Source organism: Schistocerca piceifrons, chromosome 7 (genome assembly GCF_021461385.2).
Source record: "Schistocerca piceifrons isolate TAMUIC-IGC-003096 chromosome 7, iqSchPice1.1, whole genome shotgun sequence".
Lineage (NCBI taxonomy): Eukaryota > Metazoa > Arthropoda > Insecta > Orthoptera > Acrididae > Schistocerca > Schistocerca piceifrons.
Genome location: NC_060144.1, coordinates 508,684,737 through 508,704,674, shown reverse-complemented (window position 1 = coordinate 508,704,674; position 19,938 = coordinate 508,684,737).

The following is a 19,938-nucleotide window of genomic DNA, read 5'->3' as shown; positions in this document are numbered from 1 at the left end:
TAGATGGGAGTAACACTTATATCTCACTCAAAACTGAAATTGTCACCAGATTAAGTGGTAGCACTGTTATGTTGATAATGTAGCAACTTATTTCATGTTTGTTGTAGCTGTCTATGTGGTGATCGACTATTTCTGTTTTGTTATTCCTTGGTCGTCTGTGTGTCTGATGTATTGCTAATGTGTGAATACTAGTATTATGAACAATGTAACTGTCATAAACACTAGCATATTCCTCACAGTATTGCTTTATGAAACAGTCCTATACGTAGACTGCAATACATGAATTGTGCAAGATACAGACCAGAAAGAATTACAACTTAATCTAGCAACAGCATCGGACAATTTCTCTGCAATATCCTTTCTTCAAGGAGTACTCATCCCAAAAGTTATCCAGGAGAACGTCTGTAGAGTCTGAAAGGTAGGATCAGAGGTACTGGCAGAAGTAAAGCTGTGGGAATGGGTGATGAGTCATGCTACGGTAGCTCAGTCAGTAGAGCACTTGCTTGTGAAAGGCAGTCGCCTCAAGTTTGAGCCTCAGTCCAGCACACAATGCCAGGACGCTTCAGAAGAAACCTACTGCACATGGTTTTAGGTAAATGACCAATGCACACTGGACTTGCGTTTGGAAGGACAATGATTCAAACCAGCATCTGGTCATCCAGATTTAGGTTTTCCATGATTTTCCTAACTTGCTCCTGGCAGATGCTGGGACGGTTCCTTTCAAAAGTCACGGCCAATTTTGTTCCCCATCTTTGACACAATCTGAGCTTCCACTCTGTCTCTAACGACCTCAATATTTATGGGTCATAAAACCCAGTATTCCCTCATTTTTCGTTTTAGGTAAATGCATTGTGTGTAAACAATGAAAAAAAAACTCAACTTTGAAAAAGGGTAAGAAGAGGTCTTAGTGTGTCATTGTGGATGAGAGAGGAAAGAAATGTCTGAATCTACATATGTCTATTAAACATACTTGGCAAATCACTGTGAAGTGTATGGCAAAGGGTACTTAGCATGGTATAATATGTCAGGGTTTACAATGTTGCCATTAGAGATGGAGCACAGTAATTGAAATGGATGGATAGATGGAATAAAATGAGACACAATGGAAAACCTTTAATGTTAATGGAATGGCAAGTTTTCAAATTCAGATTTTCTTCCTTATCGTCCCTAGCATTTATCCAATCTACTACAGGGCTGTTTCTCCAGGATTAGGCAAATTTTATTTTTTTCAGGATTAGGCAAATTGTATTTCATTACTAGCTGTTTCTGGCCACGCATTGCTTTGGCCCAGTCTGGCTAATTGGAAAAGACAGAAACAGAAAGCACACACCGCTAACATGTGTAGGAATTATATATATATCCTAATAACCTTCTTCTCCCTTCTTCTACCTATTTCATCCTTTCCTCTTTTTTCCACCTCTTTCTCCTCCCTCTTCTCTCTATCTGTCACTTCCTCCTCCATTTCTCTGTCCGTCTTCTTCTCCCTCCTCCTCCTCCTCCTTCTCCATCTCATTCAGCTCCCTCTCTCTTCCTGCGCTCTGTCCATCACGTCCTTGCCCTTTTCAATGTCCGATTCTTTTTGATACACCCTGTATTTCTTCTTCCTCTTCCTGCTAGCCTTACCCCTGTTCTCCACGGGTCAGCATGTTATCTCGGATTTGGCATTGCTAGTGGTGATGGGAGGCGGGATGCCCTCTCTGACGCCCCCGCTTCTCCCCGGAACGCGATTTGTGACGTCATTATAGTGTTATCCCACGTTTGCTAATCGTGGAGCTGACGCAGGACTTGGGTACCAGCCCGGGATAAAACTAATCGGATGTGAGAAACCGCCTAACAACGACTTCCAAGCTGTAGGGCAAGACAGCGGGGAAAGAAATATTCACGATTTCGTAACGATTAGATTAAAACCATTTCTGCGTACGGCCATGTGATTGTAGCGTTGTACATTCAACATGTTGAATATACCACATGTTTATGTATACAAGTAGCAAACTGTGTTATCGTAAATAATAGCGCCGATCGTATGTAAAACTACTGTTCAAATATAAAAGAACACTGCAGCGGATTCCCGTCACACAGCACGCGTGACTGCCTTCGCTAGTTCATATCCGTCGTGTAAACTACTTTGCACAGAGTGATCTCTTGACCAAGTAAATAGGTGCAATAACTGCAGTTAGCAAAGCGAAATGGTAATCTCGCCACGGTGGCAGCAGTGTCGTGTTTACGCACGAGAAACGGGGAGGTGCAAGAAGAGCATTACGTGCTAGATAGTAATCCACTTACTTCAGTGTTCGTAAAAGTGGCCAAGTGTCACTCGCCGGCCGTCTGTCACCACGTTTACACACGACACAGTTTGCGGAAGACGAAAATCTTATTTCGAAATCCGAACGCGATGACCGCTGTCGAATTTTCACGTTACGCTTGTATCTATTTTGCTAACACGATCAAAAAAATGGCTCTGAGCACTATGGGACTGAACTTCTGTGGTCATCAGTCCCCTAGAACTTAGAACTACTTAAACCTAACTAACCTAAGGACATCACACACATCCATGCCCGAGGCAGGATTCGAACTTGCGACCGTAGCGGTCACGCGATTCCAAACTGGAGCGCCTAGAACCACACGGCCACACCGGCCGGCTAACACGATCAAATATCCGTTTCAGAGTGTCACTTGTCTATCATGAATGCATTGCGTGAAAGTAATGTTTCGATTTGGTCAGCTCTATGAAGTGAGATTATCAGCGCATCTGTATTATTTTTGTTAACAGCGAGAGAGAGAGAGAGAGAGAGAGAGAGAGAGAAAGGAAGTTGTTCAAGAAGAAATGTTTAAAAATCTTATTTGTGCAAAACTTGTATAACTTTTACCAATCACGCTCATTATTGAAAGTAAGTCAAAAGTGATCACTGTTTGAACATTACTGTGATCAAACATTTAGGACACTTACAGTGGCTAAAAATAAACCGAATGGGTAAAGACGCTGTTAATAATCAACAGAAATAATTTGCGTCATGCTCTAGTCTCTAGGGTTTGCCTGTAATAGAAATTCAGTAGCGTATAATAGTTTACAAATTAGCCTGCTACTAAGGATAATACGGTTGTCGGCAGTCAGTTTCTTTTTGTTAATCTAGAAAATATTTCAGCATAGCATGCATGTATCTTGTTTCGTCAAAGAAAGATAAAATAAATGAAGAAAAGACACAATGATCCATTTCTGAGTGATCGTCCGACCTTCTGATTTTTGAGTCTTGTTTGAGAAGTTAACAGTTACTAATCAATCCATGTCACCGCCACCATGCTCAACAATCAAACGCTCACCAGTACTTCTATTCGACAATACTCCCTGCACACTGTCTGTTTGCCAACGTTTATTTACATTGTATTATGTGAGAATCCATGTTTCATTTAAGCAAACCAGGGGCCGCTTTGATTCTGATGCTTCGTTCTTTCGTAAAAACGTAATGTGGCATGTCATTTTTGCAACTGTATCCTCTCGCAGCTTCTGAAACTAAATCCCGTAGCCAGAACAATGTTTCTCAGATTTAACTTGTTAGACTTCAAGTTTGGTTACGTGCGACAAAAGTTGTGTAGATTTCCCGAAGTTGGTATTTCCACTCTGCTCGGCTTCGTGTGCCTCCTTCCGTAATTTGCAAACCGTCTTGTCCCTCAACATTTTGGCTTTATGTTCCGTGGCCTACACCGCCGGCACGATAAATCGCTGCCGGCCCCTGTGACCGAGAGGTTGTAGGCGCTTCATTCTGGAAGCGCGCTGCTGCTACGGCCGCAGGTTCGAATCCTGCCTCTGGCATGGATGTGTGTGGTGTCCTTAGGTTAGTTAGATTTAAGTAGTTCTAAGGCTAGGGGACTGATGACCTCAGATGTTAAGTCCTATAGTGCTTAGAGCGATTTGGACCTCTTTCTCTCTCTCTCTTTTTCTTTAATAAATCGCTTCTGTTTCTCATCGTCGTCAACAAATTGAATTACGTTAACTGCAAGCCGTTGCAGCTTACCGCGAACACACTCCCCGTGCCCACCACCCATGCTGACATAGCAAAGCGCACTACTTTAATCGGTGTGTGACTGTACGTAGCACGTAACTGGGTTGGTGCCTGCTATTGCGATATTACCATTTCGCCTTGCCGGGTAATACCCCTCTGGCTCTCCACGTGCTCCAAATAAAACACCGTAAGACACAAACATTTCACTTTCCATTCTCCTCTCGCTTTCTTCTCAGCTGCACATTCAAAGTCGTTTGCCACTGCTGTAGCGCTCACGGGTTCTGACATTCGTCAGGAGCGCTTTCAGTGGCGTTCAAAGCAAGAGGAAAAAAGCAAGGTTTTCATCGGAAACGACTGTGTGCCTTCCGGCCCTGAGGCTTCTGTCGATCTTCCTCGCGAAAATGCTCGGTGTGAATAGGCGAACATGCATCACAAAGCTTCCGAACATCACGAAACTCCTCACATAAGACAAAAGAAGATCATTCTGAATGTAGACTGGAGAAAGTCAGAAATAGGAAACCGACGACGTTTCCACAACTTTCGATATTTCAAATCAAACCATAGGAAACTTGAATTCAAAAATTACTGGCGATGTGCAACGGGGGAGGAAGATGAAGTGGTATTGTACAACAATCAGAAATCATATTCTTTGATACTTTGGAACAACAACTGCCGTAAACGTAAAAAAAACTGCCAGTCACTCTTTTCACAACGCGTTTTGAGGAATTGACCTTCACCTTCACGTAAGTCACCGGATTACGTTAGAATTTCTTTTACAAAGATGTTCCAGAAAAAGGAACATCGAGGTTCTTTATAAATACACGTGTGTACCATCATTAAATACACAGGAAACAAAACAGAAGCACTCCAAAGATCATACGCCTTCCATCTTCATTACATACCTCCGGGCCGTGCCCTGCTCAAATACGACAAATGGGGTTACCTGATGGAAAGGCAACAGAGGCGGTTAACAACTCCGGTTAACTAGAGAGTGACTCGGCAGTTTCGGAGTAGTAATCTGGTTTTCATTTGGCATCCACCATCCTTTCTTCGTACAGTTGAATCAGTTTCAGTTTCCGCTATTATTTGTTGTAAATGCTTTACGAATATTGGTTGCCCCTAGTGCCCCATCCAGCTTGGCGTGCGTTCATAGTGCTCAGAGCCATTTCAGAGCTCCACCTTGGCGTGCCAAATAGCCGCTACTATAACTGGAGACTGGAGAGGAATAATGCATCATGCAAGACACCTTTGTAGTTTGTTTTCACCCATACGTGTTTCCTTACTTTTTGTGGTATCTTCAGGGGGCTTATTTGTTTCTTTGTCTCCTGAAAAACTGTTGTTACGTGTCATCTTTGGAGAAACTTTTAGTACAATTATTTACATTTGTAAAATGGGCGATTATTGTTGAATATTTTACACTGATTAACATGCATTACATATCTGAGACCTATATCATAGCGTTGAACCATTCTTTGTTGTCTATGTACGATTGGTTTAAAGGTTCTAGTTTTGTAGTACACTTGGAAGTAAAGTAGATGTATGCATTTGTTTATATACCTCACATGAAGTTTACTTCGCAGTCCACAGCTTGTTATCTGTACACAGCAAACAGTTATTTTATTTTTCCTGTTTATTATGCACTTCGACGAGGATTCGACCGTGTGGCCTTTGGTTACTGCTAAACTGCCATGTTCAGTCCTTATCAGTGACATAACACAAGTTAACAAGTTACACAATGGCATATTAGAAACGTGAATTTCCTTAAAAATTTATCCATTGTTGAAAAGATGATAAAGAGACCTGAAGAATTTTTATCCTAATGTTGGATAAGATACTTAATAATTGATACACTAATTGGAGTATCCTGAAAATGTTGGTAATGCATGCAACATGAAACCTTTGAGTTGTATGTATAGGAGTGATTGCCCACCCACCACGGTTCTATCAGCAGTTGAATCCTGCTCTGTGGTTCTTCTTACAAATTCCTCAGTAACGTCACCGAAAACTGAGCTTCGAACTTTCGTCAGCACCAACAGATCCTTTTCAGTGGAGGTGGACACGAGGGAAGGTGCAGACAGATAACTGTCCTTTTGCATTCCCAATGAAGGTCTTTATCCTGTCCAGTGCGGATAGCGATCATTCGACTGCTGAAGATGTAGTTCACAGAGTTTATAGAGTTCTGGAAGTCCAGTGTAAGGTTAATTATTTTACAGGAAACCTTGTATTTACTGTATAGACATGGCTGCAAGATGTTGTGACGTGAACATAGCCTACACTTCAGACTTTAACCTAACAATATAAAAACTTCCCATATGTTGTCCTTAATTTTTCGAACGCCAGCACGGGATAGACATCTGCAAATCTCGAGAATTTTTGTAAGCTCAACATTTCAATAAACTTTAAGTTAGGCAGCGAATCAAATTCTGAATTAACTGCATGATTATAGTATTTAATATTCGAGGCACATTCTTCTATAGTCATCGTTTGCAAATGCTTCCGAGCAGTTTTTCTTACTTCTGTTCCTTGAAGTCTCACATATGTTTTCAGAATTAAGCCACATTTTCTCAAAGACATTGAATCTCGTAATGTACAGCTTGCAGGTCGGCCACGTTTTTGCTGAAAAATATATTTCTAACGGTACTGACTGCGCCATGTTACTTATACACCCTTTTGAACCAAAACAGTTCCTTAAACGGACACTAAAGGAAGTTAAGTTGGAAATCTCTTGCGATAATGAGAAATCAACGTAACTCAGTGATAGCAGTTGTGTCCCCATTTTGTGGATTTTCCATAGAAACTGCCTCGGCCGCCGGCGTCACAGTTTTCCCAGTATCCCCGAAATGTTAACCCTAGCAGGTGCCTGCTGTCAATCTCTTTCAGTATTTACCGGTCCCCTTTCACTGGTTCTTTTTGCTTTTAAAATGCTTGCACATTTCTGTGCACCTAATTGAAAATCAGTTCTTCCTTTTCCCAAATATGCCCACAGCTGTTCATGCATTGATATGAGATTCTGGTTTTTCATACAGCGAAATTGCAGTTTGCAGATTATTAATGTCAGAACAACCACAATATTTACTTTTCCAAGAAGATTTGCCCTTTCTGTGGAGGAAACATGGCCAACAGAAGAGTCTATAAATGTTTCACTGCCACATAACCAAAGTGTTTTGTTGTAATTATCAGGATTAAATGTTCGTATGAAATTCCTGGGTTTGTTCTCTGTCTTTAAATTGCTGAGACAGGAGGTCGTTCGACCATTCTTAACAAGTTCTAACTTTTCACTGAATGACTGTAAGTGGCAAGGCAAAATAAACACTTACTGTAACATCACTCTCTACAATCAGTCATTTTGCGAAACATTCAGACACATTAGACACAATGCAATCACCCGTCACTAATGCACGCTGAATTCAGCGTAGCAGAAGAGAAAACGTTCTGATTGCCATCTTTATATTGTCTGGCTCTATCCAAGTTTCACGCGAGCTTGGTCTGACATCACAAATGACCAAATGGGAGTCGCTACTACCACATCACCTTCGCTTTATGTATCGAGAACTGTTGCAAGGAAGTACCCATGCTGGTTCACCATCTCGTGTGCAGCACAGGAACTAACTTTTGGTTCAGGGAAAGAAAATATGGACTGTGAAATAAGTATTATATTGTGTTCCAATTATACGACTGGACTTCTACATTTGTCACTTAACGACTCATATATTTAATATAGCATGCTATGTATGTATTGACTTAGTGGACGATACTCTCCTGGGTACACTGTATGGTATATACCAGATTTAAATATGCTTGTACAGAATGTGTAATCTCAGCAGATGAAGCATGCTTTGGCTTGTATAAAACTCTACAAGAAAGTGGCAAGCCATTGTGATGGGTACATTCCTGTGTTCTGCGCCAGATAAAGTCAATTTTCGACAACATGGACTAGCTGCAATGGCTAGAGACTGAGACCACGTCACCCAGCTATGGGATGAAGCTGAGTGAGACGTGCACTGCAACCAGTATACATGCTTGATGGAGATAGTGTTGCAGAAACTTAGAAATGTGGTATGATAGTACTAGACAATGAATGGTGAGACCTTTTTATAATGTCATTAATATCGCTATAACTGAGCATAAAATTTTCATTATATTAACATGACTATATATATATTCAGAGTGATTATAATTAAACTTTCAGAACGCTGTAGAAATAACACCACTGGACAGAATGACGTCAAATTGCAACGGAATATTATCGGAAAAGGGGGAAAAAAGTAGTGTGAAAATTGATAAACAGATGGCGCTGTATGTGTCAGAACGTGTAAATGAACACACCTGTCATGCGCACGACCCACTGAAGTTAGTATAAACACGCCGGGTGCGGGGCTTTCCCTCCTTTCGTGTCTGCGACGTTCGCCATGACTGTCTCAATGCAGGATCGCGCTCTGATTGAAAAGCTGTATTATAAGAATGATGACTGTGCACACGTCGCTCTGCAGAAGTTCCGGACACCGAAGGGTTTGAAAAAAGGCGTTGGTCCGACGATTGCCGTGGCTGTGCAGAAAGTGATTCGGAAATACGAAAAGACAGGTTCTTTTGGTGTGCAACCTGGTAGAGGGAGGAAACAAATTGACCCGACGTCAGTGGAAGCAGTGGCCACAGCAATGCAGGAGGAGACTGTGGTGTCACCGCCAGACACCACACTTGCTAGGTGGTAGCATTTAAATCGGCCGCGGTCCGCTAGTATACGTCGGACCCGCGTGTCGCCACTATCAGTGATTGCAGACCGAGCGCCGCCACACGGCAGGTCTAGAGAGATTTCATAGCACTCGCCCCAGTTGTACAGCCGACTTTGCTAGCGATGGTTCACTGACAAAATACGCTCTCATTTGCCGAGACGATAGTTAGCATAGCCTTCAGCTACGTCATTTGCTACGACCTAGCAAGGCGCCATTACCAGTTACTATTGGTGCTGTAAAACATGTACCGTCAAGAGCGATGTTCACAATTTATGGATTAAAGTTAAGCATTCCTCAGCTACGTCCTTTTTTGCTAGTCTCATTTCCTTGACCTGTTCCAGACCTCACGCCAGCCTGCGTAAGCTAAAACGCGTGCCTTTCGGCTTCCTCTCATAGTGGGTTGGCTGTCTTGCCAATCCACAACAGAGACGAGTGGTGGTGCGCAAGCGTGTAGTACACGGAGAATTGCCCGAACATTGGACACACCCGTGAGCTCGGTGTGTAAAATCCTATGAAATATCCTTCTTTTCTATCCATTCAAAATTACCCATGTGTACGAGTTGCTTCCTGTTTACCTGCCAGCAAGAGAGGCCTTTGCTTTATAATTTCTTGCTCGCGTGGTAGTGGACAATGATTGGCCGTGGAAGATTCTGTGGACAGGTGAAGCCCACTTCCATCTGAAAGGATATGTCAATACACAGAATTGTCGAATATGGCCAACGGAAAATCCACACGCAGATCAACCAATACCACTTCATCCTGAAAAGGTCACTGTATGGTGCGGGTTTACGACATCATAAATCAAAGGGCCATATTTTTTCGAAGAGACAGGTGCTTCCAGTCCTGTTACCTGTACCGTCACTGGTAAGCGCTGTGAGTGTCTTTTGCGCAACCACGTCATTCCAGCTCTCCAACAGCGTGGATGTGTGGATGAGATCATTTTTATGCCAGATGGTGCACCTCCGTACATTGCAATTCCCGTTAAGCAGCTGCTGAAGCACCATTTCGGAAATGCTAGAATTATCTGCCGCCATTTCCCTACAGCCTGGCCGTCCCGATCACCTTACCTTAATCCGTGTGACTTCTGGCTGTGGGGCGATCTGAAAGATGTTGTGTTCAGTGTTCCGATTGCAAACTTAGCTGCATTGAAGGCACGCATTACGCAACACATCCTGAACGTGGCCCCAAAAACACTTCGATCAGTTGTGGAACATGCTGTTTCTCGATTTCAACTTGTTGCAGAAGACAGTGGACACCACATTGAACATGTTTTGAGCCAGTCACACGAAATTAATAATCCGATTTGATTTTGATTTATGCTTTTATGTGATTTTGGTCTCAGGACAATTAAAAGCCGATGTGGTTGATGCTTTTTATGCGGTTTTTGGCCTCAGGACAATTACAAACCGATGTGATTGATGCTCTTTATGCGGTTTTTGGCCTCAGGACAACTAAACCCGATGTGAGTAATGCTTTTTATGCGATTTTTGGCAGAACAAATAAAAACCGATTTTTCCCATCCGATCCGATAAGACCTAGCCGTGGTGGATGGGCTTACGTAACTGTACATCCATGCATACTGAGTAGTACAGTTTGTTTAACCTCAAACATACACCTTAGGCATTGTTGTATGATTATTTTGTCATTTGTAGCCGACCACTATTAAATTATAATGATCCCAGCGCCATCTATTGCTACATTTTGTAACTATTTAGTTTTATTCTGCCATGCGTTTTCCCCCTTTTCCGTTGCAATTTGACGTCATCCTGACCAGTGGTGTTATTTCTACAGCGGTTTGAAAGTTTATCTTTAATTATAATCACCCTGCATGTATAGCATATTATGTATTTCTAACTTATACACCAAGGCGACAAAATTCGTGGTATAGCGAGATATTCGTATACAGATGTCGGAAGTATGGTGTAGATAAGGTATAAAATGACAGTACATTGGTGGAGCTGTCATTTCTACTCAGGCGATTCATGTGAAATGGTTTCCGACGTGTTTATGGCCCCACGACTGGAATTAACACAGACTTTGAATGCGGAGGGATAATTGGAGCTAGACACAGGACATTCCCTTTCGGAAATCGTTAGAGAATCCAATACTCCGGGATCCACACAGTCAAGAGTGTGCCGAGAATACCAAATTTCAGGCTTCACCTCTCACTACGGACAACGCAGTGGCCGACGGCCTTCACTTAACAACCGATGGGAACGGCGTTTGTGTAGAGTTGTCAGTGTGAACAGACAAGCAACAATGCGTGAAATAACTGCAGTAATCAATGAAGGTCGTATCAGTTAGGACAGTGCTGCGAAATTGGCGTTAATGGGGTGTGGCAGCAGACGATCGACGCGAGTGTTTCTGCTAACAGCACATCGCATGCAGCGCCTTTTCTTAGCTCGTGGCCATATCGGTTGGACCCTTCTTTAGTTCTTCTGACTGGTTTGAAGAAGCCTGCTATGAATTCCTCTCCTGTGCCAACCTATTCATCTCAGCGTTGCATTTGCAGCCTACGTCCTCAATTATTTGCTGGATGTATTCCAAATCTCTGTCTTACACTACAGTTCTTACCCTCTGCTTCTCCCTCTAGTACCATTGAAGTTATTCCAGATTTCTTAACTGATGTCCCATCATCATGTCCCTTCTTCTTATCAGTGTTTTCCAAATATTCCTTTCCTCGCCGATTCTGTGCAGAAGCTCCTCATTCCTTACCTTATCATTCCATTTAATTTTCAACATTTGTCTTTTAATGGGCTGTAACAATCTGGCAAGTCTAGTATCATTGTAAAACGATCATGTGTGAATGAACAACGAACTAAGATGAGCGTTGACCAAAAACGTGTAGTATTGCTTAAATTCAGTTCCACCGACGATTCATATAGCAGAAGAAACATCGATTGATGAATACACGATGGAAATGAAGAGACAGTGGATGGTAAAAGTGAAGAATGTCTATCTGCTAGAAAATTTGTGGCTGCCGTTTTGTGGGATTCTCTCCGTACTCACAGACTTCCTTCAACGGGGCAGCGTCATCGTCAGAAAGCGCCTCGCTTCATTACTGGAGTAGCTCAAGCACGCTCTTGACTTGAGACGGCAACATTTTGTAAAAAAGAAAGTTATCTTCCATCGCGATAGCACGCCCTCATACACGTATCGGATCGTTGCTGCAGAGCTGAATGCCTTTTGCCTCCAAATGCTTCCACAGCCACCTTATTCGCTGAATGTGCCTTACAACGATTACTTTCTTTTTTTTTCGTTCCCAAACCGTGAATAGCTCTCGAAGGAGGAATATTTACATTAAATGAAGACTTTGAATCAAGGCGCTTTGTATGAATCTTATTTTTCGGGGTGTGTTAAAAAGCTGAAAATCATACTTTTTTCATCTATTTGCTAGCATTAAATTTTGATTAGCTGCCTAGGAACTATAGCAGGTCGTGTTACAATTATTATTACAAATTTTTAACTGCCCGCACGTGTATTCTGCCAAGCAAAATAAGGATATCACGTTAATTTGTTAGTACACTACAACTACGTTTCCTATGGTCAAATTTTAGATAGTTAGTATATGATTTGCAACCCTTCCCCCCATCCCCCACTTCTCTAAAGAACAGAGTTCCTATGTATAAATCAGCTTCAAACATCTAATTACTTTACAAATGAGCTAACGTGTTAAATATTAGGCGTTAGGCATACAAGCGAGAAGAAGTTAAGAAAAGGTTTGATTGTATGGCTTCAAATGGCTCTGAGCACTATGGGACTTAACTGCTGGGGTCATCAGTCCCCCAGAATTTAGATCTACTTAAACCTAACTAACCTAAGGACATCACACACATCCATGCCCGGGGCAGGATTCGAACCAGCGACCGCAGCGGTCGCATGGTTCCAGAGTGTAGCACCTAGAACCGCTCGGCCACTCCGGCCGGCGTTTGATATTATGTTTAAAGTTTGTTAGAAGTCGGTAAATGCTCTCATTCTCAAATATTGGATGAAAATACTCTAGGTAATTCGTGCGCCTTGAGTTAGGCTACCACTAGACATGTCACTATACGCCGTTTCTAACTGTAATATTTGACTAATTGTGTTGAACTTTTATCATAAGATTATACCTCTTAATGAGTAATTATGACGAAATGTTAAATTTTTAAAGCCGGTCAGTAGTGATGTACATAGTTTCTCAAATCAACATCCCTTCCTCTCAACACATAGTCTAATGGCACAGGGATGAATGAGATATTACTAGAAAGGTTTTTTAACCGACTTCTCCATACTAATTTTGCGCAAAACTTACTAATTTGAGGGGCATTTTAACATAAAGAAATTTTAACATAAAGAAGACCTTTAACTATCATAGGCAAAAGGGCATCATGGATTCCCAGCAAATACCTACATTTTAGGAAGACTCCTTTTTCATATTATCTTATTAAAAATACCATTTTGTTTGTTTTGAAGTCCTCATTAACTGGATTATTTGTGTACTGTATTGTCATAGATAATAGCCGTGACAACTGCGGTAGTCCATCATCTCTGTCCGTCGTAAAAGTGAACTTTTCTAAACGAATATACAATCCGAAACGACAAACATATTTGTCATTGTCGCCTTGAATTGTGATTTACCTGTTGCTTCTATGGCTTGACATGCTCGATGTAACGGAAAATGTTTGTCGACTTGAAAGTTATAGGTTATGTGGCCCTACTGACAATTACTGATCTCTGCCCGTCGTACAATCTGCAACAAACATTCGAACGCAAAACACATTTTTGGACACATTGCAATGTATATTCAAGGATGTCTCATAAATTCAAGGATACTATTTCACGTCGTTTGGTTTATTTTTATAGAAGTTTTCGCATTATTCCCGCAACTACCCTTATCCCAACGACTACATTTATTTCAAATAATGTCATTATTTAAAACCATAAAACTAAGAAACTTGCGCTAGGATCTCCTAGTTCTTTGAAATACTGAAAATCCAATTTTTGTTGCCCCTATAAGCCGTTAGGTATGCAACCTGCAAGTGGCAGTGCGCACCACGAAAACGGTTAGCCGTTTTCTAATACACTGAGGTGGCAAAAGTCATGGAATACCTCATAATTTCGTGTCGGATCTCCTTTCACCGGGCTTAGTCCAACAGCATGACCTGATGGACTCAACAAGTCGTTGGAAGTCCGCTGCAGGAACACCAAACCATGCTGTCTCTATAGCTGTCCATAAATGCGAAAGTCTTACCGGTGCAAGAATTTGTGGAGGAACTGACCTCTCAATTATGTCACATAAATGTTCGATGGGAGTCACCTCGGGCGATCTGTGTGGCAAATCATTCGCTCGACTTGTCCAGAATGCTCTACAGACCAGTCGCGAACAATTGTGGCTCGCTGACATCGTTGTTTCGCAACATAAAGTCAATGAATTCAAATGGTCTCCAAGTAGCCGAACATAACCATCTCCAGTCAATGATCGGTTCACTTGCACCAGAGGACTCAGTCCGTTCCATGTAAACATAGTCCACACCATTATGGAGCCACAACCAGCTTATACATGCCTTGTGGACAACATGAGTCCATGGCTTCGTAGAATCTGCGCCACACCCGAATCCTACCATCAGCTCTTACCAACTGAAATCAGGACTCATAGGACCAGGCCTCCGTTTTATGGCCGTCTAGGGTGCAAGAAGAAGAGGAAACATGAGTCGATATAGAAGAGGTAGGAGATCCACTACTAGAATTAGAATTTTAAAGAGCTTTAGAAGACTTAAGACCAAATAAAAAAAGAAGCGACATATAAAATTCCACTAGAATATCTAAAATCATATGGGGAAGTGGCACCAAAACTACTATTTACGTTGGTGTGTAGAATGTATGAGTCTGGCGATACGCCATTGACTTTCGGAAAAATATCATCCACACAATTGCGAAGACTGCAAGAGCTGGTAAGTACGAGAATTATCGCACAATCAGCTTAACAGTTCATGCATCCAAGCTGCCAGCAAGAATACTATACAGAAGAATGAAAAACAAAATTGAGGATGTGTTAGGAAAAGTAAGGGCACCAGAGAAGCAGTTCTGATATTGGAAGCAAAACTAAAGAAAAATGAAGACACTTTCATAGGATTTGTAGGCCTGACAAAAGCGTTTGGCAGTGTCAAATGGTGTAAGATGTTAGAAATTGTGAGGGAAATTGGGATAGGCTGTAGCGAGATACGGGTAATATACAACACGTCCAAGAGCCAAGAAAGTATATAATAAGCGTGAAAGACCAAGAACGAAGTTCTCGGATTAAAAAGCATGTAAGACACGGATGTAGCCTTTAGGCCCTATTGTACAATCTATACATCGAAGAAGCAATGACGGAAGTAAAAGAAAGGTTCAAGAGCGGAATTAAAGGTGAAAGGATATCAATGGTAACATTCGATGATGACATTGCTATCCTCAATGAAGGTGAAGAAGAATTACATGATCTGCTCTCTGGAATGAACAGTCTAATGAGTATAGAATATGGATTGACAGTAAATCGAAGATAGACGAAAGTAATGAGAAGAAGCAGAAATGGGAATCAAGAGGAACTTACCATTATGCTGATGGTCACAAAACAGATGAAATTAAGGAATTCTGCTACCTAGGCAGTAAAATAATCCATGACAGACAGAGCAAGGAGTACATCAAAAGAAGACTAGAATTGACAAAAGGGGCATTCCTAGCCAACAGAAGTCTACTAGTATACATAGTAAACGTAAGCCTTAATTTGAGGAAGAAATTTCTGAGAATGCATGTTTGGCGTACAACATTGTATGGTAGTGAAACATAGACTGCGAGAAAACCTTAACACAAGAGAATCGAAGCATTTGAGATGTGTTGCATAAAGCTCTCATAAATTGTTTGTCAACAGTTGTTGTAAGAGTAGTTTCTTAGGTGACCTTACAGGTTCATTTTCAAGTCTGGCCTACTGAGGCTGCACAGACAGTGCGTGATCTTAATAACAAACATATTTATTTATTTCTTTTTTATTTAGCGTATGGCTCATAACATCACAGTAAAAATTACAGAAACAACACGATAAAAAAATCACATATGTATAAACAGAGCAATAAATAACAGTTTGTATATAAGGACATCGCCAATTGTAAATTTACACTCACAGAAGAGCAATCACAAGCAGATGTCCAGCTTAGATAATAAATAGTCGATTGCCTCTTGGGTCGCCATTAGGAAATTCTGTGGGTCACCCTCGTATGCCCTTAGTAGGCATTCCTGCACGATGTGTTTGACCGTCTGTCTCTCAGCGCCACAGTCGCAAGCGGCCGAAGCAAGTGTACCCCATCTGTGTAAGGAGTCGGCGCATCTCCCACAGTTGGTTCTGATGCGATTAAGAGTTGACCAAACTTTGAGAGGGCAATCAAATCCTTTTGGTTTACTAAAGATGCACGGCATACTGTGGCAGTTTACTGCTGTTCTGCTCTCCCATTCCTCTTTCCATCGGTCATTTATTTTAAACTTGGTTTGGTGCAGAGCTTGTGCGGTCTTTAGTGGAGGATGCCTAGACCGGAGTCGGTTTCCTTGGATGTCGAGAGTATCTTCATGGATTTGTAATTGAGGGTTGGCCATGATGTTTTGAAATTCTCTAACCAGAGCGTGTTCACGGCGCAGGTTAGGAGGGGCTATGTTAGTGAGAACGGGCAGCCACACCGTAGGAGTTGGCCTGATTGTGCCTGATATAATACGCATTGTTGCATTAAGTTGGCTATCTACCATGTGTGTGTGTTTGCTGTTGAGCCATACTGGGGCCCAGTATTCTGCCACTGGACACACCAAGCCAAGTGCGGATGTTCTTAAGGTAGATGCTGTGGAGCCCCAAGTGGTGCCACAGAGCTTCTGCAATATGTTGTTGCGTGTTTTAAGTTTCGCTGCAGTTTTCGTCAGGTGTTCTTTGAATGTTAGTGTCCTATCTAGGGTAACCCCAAGGTACTTTGAGTGTTTGTTGTTATTTAGTAATTTCCCGTCTAGACAGACTTGTAGTTCTCTGTTGGCCATTTTGTTGTTCAAATGGAAGGCAGATACTTCCGTCTTTATAGCACTAGGTTGTAGCCTCCATTTTCTAAAGTACTCGCTGAGAATCCCTAGGTCACTCGTAAGGATATCTTCGGCAGTTTCTATATTTCTGTGGGCTGTTGCTAGAGCCCAGTCGTCAGCATAACCAAATTTGCGCGATCTGGTTGCAGGCATGTCAGCGATGTAAAGGCTGAAAAGGAGGAGCGCAAGGACAGAGTCTCGTGGGAGTCCATTATTGAGTTTCATCTGTTTACTTCTCTCATTCCCCATCATTACGTGGAAGGTTCTATTAGACAACATATCATCAGTGAGGTTGGTCTTCTTGCAGGGGACGGCACAGATTAATTTGTACATGAGTCCCTGTTTCCAAACTGTATCATAGGCTGCTGTTAGGTCTATGAATGCTGCAGCTACTTTATGTTTCTTCTGGAACCCCGCCTCTATATATGTTGTCAGTGATAGGACTTGATCTGTACAGCAGCGATATGGACGGAATCCTGCTTGTTCGATAGGGATTTTTTTTTAGTATAGTCTGGCCTATTCTGTTGAGGAGCAGTCTTTTTAGTAATTTATAGACCATACTGAGAAGGGCAATGGGGCGGTAACTCTCTGGTCTATCGCCTGGTTTACCAGGTTTCAGGACTGCGATGATCTTTGCTCGTTTAAGTGAGGGAGCAATGTTACCCACTTGGAGAATGTCCGTAAAGAACTTAGCCAGCCATTGTTTTGTGTAGGCTCCGACATGTATGAGGAACTCAGGGTGGACACCATCGAAACTCGGAGCTTTGCCTGATTTAACCTTCTTCATGGCATTGGTAACCTCCTCGATGCGAATATCTGATGAATATTCTGAGTCCATTGCACGGGTCCTTTTTAATGTTTTTAAGTCTTTCTTCACTTTTGTTGTGTGCTTTCTATTTGGTGGGGCTCTAGACGCAGAAACTATGCCGGATGCAACCTTGTTGGGAGATATTTCGTCCTTTCTATGTTCAGGTGGATTTGTGCCTCCAAGTTTACGCAGTAGGGACCAGGAGTGTCGGCTTGACTTTGAAAAGTCTAGATTTTCAACAGTATTCTCCCATTTTGCCGTCTAATAAAGTCGATGTTATATAATAGTTCATCCGCTATTTCCCGGTCCCCATTCTTGATGAACTCCGCGTACAGGTCATCGCATATCTATGTCCAACCGGGAATGTATTTTTTGCGGTACCCTCTTGGGATCGCTGTTTTCGCAGAGCTAATGACCGTTCCCACAAACCTCTCATAGCTCTTGCTGGTTGGAGGGATCCAGCTCAAGGTATAATAAAGTTGTACAGAGAATTTTGTCCTGTCAGCTTTTGTAAAATTCCACCTTGGTCGAGGGTAAGACCTTATTATCGGGATGGATATACCGATGTTAATAAGCACAGGGCGGTGCTGGCTATGAGGGAAGTCCGTCAGGACCCTTCTAGAGGCTGTCAGTGGTTTATCGTTTGTATCCCTCGAAACAAAGCACAGATCCGGGTTATAGTCGCAGTTCCATGCGGCTGATCTGAATGTCCCTCGGTCCTTGGCATCAAAGACCAGATATGTATTTTGTTCCTCGGACCAATCGACCAGCATGTCTCCATTGCTATAATTCGTACTATATTTCCACATTTCGTGGTGACTATTATAGTCCCCATCGTATACGCTTGGGTGTGGGTGGATCTTTATCACTTCAACTGGTCATGTAGTAGCAGGAGGTTTATAGATGTTAGTTACTGTAACTTCTCCTATTTTGATGACAACTTCATGGATATCATTTGCAATGGAGGCTTCAACTAGAAAGGCGTCCTCTATGCCCCCACGCACATACGTCGCAACGCCATAGCGTCTGTCATACGTGACTCCAAGTAGATCATATTTCAGTATCCTTCCTTTAGCTTCAAGTTGCACTCTATTTTCAGCATGAGTTTCCTGTATGGCTACCAGGTCAATGTCGTTATCGTGTAAAATTCTCTGCAATACTTGACATTTTGCTCTGCTTATGGCCTCAATGTTGAAATGGCAGATTCGGATGCAAGGTCCGAGATCCTTTGTCAGTTGGTCCCTAAAAGGACCGTTGTGTGTATCTTGCATAGCGCTTTGTCTGTCGTTCTGTTTCACTGTGATGTGGGGCAGGAATTCTTCGTTCGGTCTGCCGCCAGTTGTGTTAGTTCATTTAGCGTTACCCAGGGTGCACCACGTGGAGGCGAACTAACTTTACATAAAAGTGGCAACACATGCCGAGTGTTGGAGCTCGACAAAAACAAGTGTGCTACAGCTGTTCAACGGATGTTTAGAACCAAGAACAGCAAGAAACCACCAACAAGGAAGGCCATTTGCCACTGGCACAACAAATTCGTTACTACGGGTTTTTGTCGAACTGCATCACACAGAAAGCTCCCTCCGCACTTAAAATCACCATGTTTGCGACTAGCGCTGACTATCGGAAAATTTCCAAACTACGCTTTTTAAAATGTGGTACCACCACACTCTCAAAGATAGCAATTACCGTATGTTGCCTCACAGTCCTCCATTTTCCTGCATTTATTCATTCCTCTTTATCTCATTGGTATTGCTTAAGTTCCTCACATATTCTGCAATTACATTGATAATTCTTTCTTCTTTCTGTTGGTTTATGTATCACTTTCCATATTTTATATCTCCTCAAAGTAGAATTGTCAAGTACTAATTTTATTTTATTTTATTTTATTGCTTTTGTTAATTAAGATGAACTGTTATGTAGGCTTGCTGTTCCAGTATTGTGTGAAAATTTTTCCTGTTTACTCCGTTTATATGTATTTATTGTTATACTTTTTCTTTTTAAATTGAATTTTCACCATACTGTCAAAGATGTTACTTACTGCACGTTTCTGCTTCAGTCTAGATGTGTAACTCCTTTCCCAACGTCGTTTACAAATGTTGTAACATCTTTGGCGACAATAGTCAGTAAACGTCTGAAGATCACATTGTAAGCTGAAAACCGGTTAACACAATAAAAATAATACTGTAGAACAAAAGCATTCATTTATTATAATGTTGTTCTATAAGAACCGACGGAATATTCGGTTAACATGATAAATCATGGTTTTGTTCAATGGGCACGAAACGAGATGTTAGCGTAATAGTTACTAATGTTTTTCATAATGTGCAGAATGGAC